We start from the raw sequence: 6,040 nt of genomic DNA, 5'->3' as shown, positions 1-6,040 counted from the left end.
CAAATGACTCAATGCCACATAACAACAGCAGGGATATAAAGTGAAACTAAGAACATACGTGCTAACTGTTGTTGTTGTTATGTGCTGTCAAGTTGGTTTCAACTCATAGCAACCCTGTTTAGGGCTTCTGAGGAACAGCTGGTGAGATTTAACCTAAATTAAACCACCAACTTTAATTTAGACTAGATACTTAAGTGTACTTTATTGCAAAAAGCAAACTTTTGCTGTGGTATTTCCTACCATCATCAAATCATGATTTTCATTACCTTCTCAATTGATCCCAAATTATGTATTGTCAAAAATCTTGATATTCCAGATAATTGCATTCAGGCTGAAGCAAGAGAAGAGATACTTTTGATTGTTTTTGATATTTACTATTTATTAAGAGACAGTAGAAATGGAATTTTGCCCCATTTTACCAAGATTTCTCAGAAACACTCTTTTCAAAGCCTGTTTCACATCCTTGTTTCTTAGGCTGTAGATGAATGGGTTCAGCATGGGACTGACAAATATACAGAACACTGCCACAATTTTCCCTTGCTCAACAGAATGTTAATTTGCTGGCTTCAAATACATACAGAAAAGGGAGCCATAGAACATGGTAACAGCTGTCAAGTGGGAACCACAGGTGGAGAAGGCTTTGCGCTGCCCCTCACTGGAACGCATCCTTATGATTGTGATGAAAATGAAAACGTAGGACGTGAGGATGATGAACAGAGAACCTGTGAGGTTGATTCCCGCAGACACAAACAAAGCAGTTTGTTTTATGTAAGTATCAGAGCACGTCAACATTAGGAGTGGTGGGTCAGCACAGTAAAAGTGATTGATGGTGTTGGGTCCACAAAAGGACAGGCGAGAGGTCAATATTACTTGCATTGTGCCCACCATAGAGCCCCACAAGTAGGGGAAGGTGACCAGGCAGATGCAAACAGGTCTGGACATTCTGCTGCTGTAATGCAGGGGATTGCAGATGGCCATGTATCTGTCATAAGCCATGGCACCGAGCATGTAGTACTCAGTAAGAAGCAGAGTCACAAATACAAAACACTGAGTAAGGCACCCCACGTAGGAAATGGTTTTCTTCACAGATAAGAAATTAACAAGCATCTGGGGAGAGACATTGGTGGAATAAAAAATATCCACACATGCCAAATGGGTGAGGAAAAAGTACATGGGTGTTTGCAGTTGAGGAGTGAAGCGGATTAGTAGAATCATCCCAACATTCCCAGTCAAGGTGATGAGGTAAATCAGGAGAAACACCACAAAAAGAATGGTCTGCAGCTCTGGCCGCCTAGTCAGTCCCAGCAGGATAAATTCAGTGGCCTCAGTGCCATTGTGTTTGCGAACGATTTTCATCTTTATGTTCTCTAGTAAGAAAAGAATAGTTTGTTGTATATAAAAAGAGAAATGAATTCTGTGTAATCCCCAAATATGTAAAAACAATGTGTGTTTAAACAAACTGAATATTCAAAGACATTTTAAAAAGTTCCCATTGTACACCATTGCTCACTACACAATAGTTAATGTGGAAACAACAATTCAGATGTCCATCAACAAATGAATGAATACACAAACCATGCCATATACTTAAAATGAAATATAAGTAATATGAATAAAAAGTAATCCAGGCATAAAGAAGAAAGAAGTTCTACTCCATGCTACAACATGAAAACATTGTGCTAAGTGAAAGAAGCCAGACACCAAAGGACTAATATTTTTTGATCCCATTATATGAATTGTCTTGAATATATGAATGCATAGAGACATAAAGGAGATTACTGACGTATAGGAACAAAGGACGCAGGAAAGTGGATTTATTACATAACTGGGTAAAGAGTTTCTGTTTGAAAATTTTTAGAAATAAATAGGGCATTGGTTGGAGAACATTTGAATAATAAATGTTGTTGAATTGTTCATTTAATAATGGTTACAATGAAAATTTTATGTTACATATATTTTCAAAAATTTAAAAAAAAAACAACTGTATAAAGCTAAACTAAAATATTTTCTGCTATTTCCCTTAGAGATCAGAAAATTTCAATAGCTGACATCAGATGATTTTGGGTCTGATTAAAGTGGGCAAAATATTTGAAAATGAGATTATGAAGTTCATGCACCATACAGTGCTGGATAGTTTGCAATTTGCACATTAACCACAGCACAGAAATTAATTGTCTTAGTCCACTTGTCTCCCTAAAAGACCTTGGATTCTGAGTACCTTTTACTCAAACATTCAGAGAAATAGACTTATGAAGACACTGATACTTAAGAGAATGGAGCCCATGGACTGGTCCTGCCATTGCCAGTAAAGATAAGCTCCTGTAAATTATGGAGCACATCTTTCTTGAGAGTAATAAGTCCAAGTTCTTGATTATATATAATTCAGGTTCACTTTTGTAAATATTTCTAATACACTCACAACAGCAATGAACCTCACCCAGTGCCTTGGTGTTTTGTTCATCCCAAAGCATTTGTATCAGATTCACAACTAAAAAGTGAGTGGTTGCTTCACCCATCATTCCCTTTAATGAAATTATTAGTAGTATAATGTTCATTGTATGCACCCTCCATTAGGATGGTAGCTATGTGGGTGAAGAATCAACTGTGCCTGACATGGGGCCTTAGAAACTGATGGTTAGAAGTTGTAGGCTACACTGTTGTAAATTAGGTGAAAATTGATAAAAAGATGAGCTCCCTTAATCCTCTGAAAAACTAGGAGATATATAGAAGATTCACATCTTATAAAGAATGACTATTTTGCTTTGGCAAAGTCATATGTTCAAACTCTAACAGTTAAGTCATTGAATAGCAACATTATTTTCACCTTGGAAGTATGGATGGAGCCTTTCTTGTAACACTGAAGACTGCACCCCAGCCTAGTCCAATTGGGACCCAACCTCTGATTTTTTTGGTTTCTGAAAACTTAAACATAGATGTAACAATATGTGCTACCAAACCATTTCTCTGTCAAACTTCTCTCTACTCCTCAGTTGGGTTCAATAATCCATTGCAATGGCCAAACAGGTAACACTTTGTGGTCAGAAATGCTCATGGCACAGTTGTTCCAGTTAGCTGCTGATAAATGTCTGTAAGACATAGCTCTCTACTCTACCATAAGCCTTGGCCTGAAGTTACTCAGCTCTAACTCTGTAGAGCAAACCTATCTCCCCAACTTAAGTGCCTGTAGGCACCCTACTCTATAAGCACTCTTCCTGCCCATCACTCAACTATACTTGTCCCATGGGCTGGGAATTCCACTTCTCTGGTTCTTGGCTCTGCTGTTGCTGCTCCTCTGACACTCCTCCAGCGTCAGAGCTTTCTGTTCCTGGGTCAAGGAGGTTCAATGCGCAGAGATCTCTGATCCAAAGGAGTTACTCCACTCCTGTTTTTTCTTCCTTGATGGTCATGAGATCCCCTTTCATTCTTCTGATATGGCTCATTTTAAACTCATGGAAGAGTGTCATAGTTTTACATTAGCAATTAGTTCTGCTTACATCCACAGCTGAATCATACCATCCTATCAGTAACTTTCCTCACCTTCTCTTATTCACACCCATTTAAAAAAAAAAAAAAAAAAGTCATTTGGTGGGACTTAAAAAGATTAAGGATAAAAGAGACATATTAAACAATTCACTACACCACAATAGGGTGTTTTCCTGAGAGCCTCTCTGATACTGCCTCAAGTCCTCTTGCACTCAAGAAATAAGAAAAAAAAAGAAAATAATTTTATGAAGGGTAATACAACACCAAGATTTGACTTCTTGAAGGGCATAAAGAACAAAAAAATGAAAGTAGGATTTTAAGTATAGTTAAATTTATGTGAAGAGCTGGAGAGTGGGACAGAAGGGAACCCATATGTTCTCATATTTGTCTGCTAAAGAGTTCACATTTTTTTAATGTAAAAATGCATTGATTGTGCTGAATGGAGCCTATGCAGTTTTTAGTAGCACATCACATAAGAAAACCTGACACGTCAAGGACATGTATCAGATGGATATACTCTCCTTCCAGGAGGAAGATTAGTGAAAAAATAGAATGAATAAGGGCTTCCAGAAATTTTACTAATTAAATCTACAAAAGTTACTCCAGTTTATGGAATAACATTATTTTAAAAGCCCTGGTGTACTAAGGACAGGGAAATATTAAAACACTGAATACAATGTAGAGGAACAAACAAACCAAACCAACATAATCTCTAGAAAACTTTTTGTCATTCTCTAGCCAAGAGGGGAACTTCAGTCAAAGGCTGATAATAATCCATAGCAATGTTAGGCAGGGACACACAGTGGAGAAAAAATGCAATTCTCTTGAATGAAATAGTATTAGTGTGTTTTGGAAGGAATGCCATCATATGTCAGTGCAGAGAAATGTTAGAAAAGACCTCTCAAATGGAAAACCAAAGATATTGATTTAAATTTTTGCATATGAATGTTCACCTTACCCCCTTCCCCCTAAAAAAAGAACATAAAACCCTATACAGGGTCACTATGGGTCTGAACAAACTCAGTGGCACTTAACAACAACAACAATCTTTTAGGAGGAAGCAGACTGTAACACATTTCTCTATTGGAGCCTCAGGTGGGTTTGAACCACCAATCATTCAGTAAAGAATTGAGTGCTTAACCACTGTTTCATCAGGGCTTTGGATAAGTGCATGAAACTATTAATAATATAATAGAGTGGGGGACAAATTTTCTTGAGCAAAATTCTATAGCACTAGACTAGTAGCGTAGTGTTTATGAATCAGGTTGCTAATCTCATGGTCAGCAGTTTGAAACTACCAGCTGTTCCGTGGGAGAAAGATGAGGTTTTCTGCTCCCATAAAGATTTACAGCCTCAGAAACCCTGTTCAGGGTCACTATGAGTCTCAACGGACTCCACAACAAATAAGAAGACCTGGGTAAAGTCAATTTAAGTTAAAATCAAAGAATAATTTGTGGACTTTTCAAATTCTAATTTCACTAAAGACTATCCTTTAAGTCTCATTTAAAACTTTGTTTAAAATGGTAACTTGGTAACTGGGGTCAGGGATGGCTGCAATGTCTGCTTGACCTTTTAATACTGATGTCAAAAATCATCTGAATCCTTCTTCTTATGGTGGTCTTAGAATAACAAGTTTTACAGCTAATTCTAATTCTACTCTGTGTTCCAAAGAGGAAATTGTAATAAGGCAAACAATATATAAGTTTTTTATTTTCACAACTGTCAGACTTACCTACAGAGAGAGTGTAATATCTTAGCCACCCCAAATGTCCCCCAAATGGAAGTATTTATACTTGAATGGCTAAAGTACAGAAACTCATCCCTGAAGGATCAATCAAGAAAAACCCATGAGGCATAATTAGGACTCCCTATAGAACAGTTTACAAAAGTCACCTCTTAATGGTGGAATCCTAATTTATGAGTAATAATTAGGTGTAAATAGTGCCCTTTGGTAGGAACCTTGGTGGTGTGATGGGATAAGTGTTAGACTGCTAACTGTAAGACTGCTAACTTCAAACCCACTAGCCTCTCCTCAGGAGAAAGATGAAGCTTTCTGCTTCCACTAAGATTCAGATTTGACTAGATGACAGTCATTTGGGTTTGGTTTGTGTTGGTCTCTTGGTAAATAAAAAAAAACCTGATATTGAGATGGAGGCAGAGACAATGACGTGGAGAGATGGAGCTGCTAGGGACTTTAGACTCTGAGAGGGAGAGGGTCTGTGTGCTGGTGATTGGTGGGAAGGATTGCAGGGTATATTCTTTGGTTGGTTGATGATGCATGGAGGGGATTGTAACCATGGCAATGAAACGATATAAAATAGGATGAATGTAAAACTAATGTTCTCCCATGTAAACTATCACATAATTCACAATAAAACATTTAAAAAACCCCAAAAACCTGGTACCTATTTTAATATTCAGATTGATACTAGATTGTTCACAATCATGTAATCACAAACGCTTTTCCACGGTCCTACACATCAAAGGGAATCATATTAACTACCTCTGTGGAAAGAGATGGTAGAAAAGTTCTATATCATTAGGCAAAACAAAGTCA

At 37.4% G+C, this 6,040-nt stretch overlaps 1 pseudogene; it reads right to left on the bottom strand.

The window, feature by feature from the left end:
• Positions 1–381: 381 nt before the first annotated feature.
• On the bottom strand, positions 382–1,356 carry LOC102810966 (annotated as a pseudogene).
• Positions 1,357–6,040: the final 4,684 nt, after the last annotated feature.

Source organism: Chrysochloris asiatica, unplaced genomic scaffold (assembly GCF_000296735.1).
Source record: "Chrysochloris asiatica unplaced genomic scaffold, ChrAsi1.0 scaffold00339, whole genome shotgun sequence".
Lineage (NCBI taxonomy): Eukaryota > Metazoa > Chordata > Mammalia > Afrosoricida > Chrysochloridae > Chrysochloris > Chrysochloris asiatica.
Note: the sequence above shows the minus strand (reverse complement) of the source record. Positions and strands in the feature narration are given on the sequence as shown.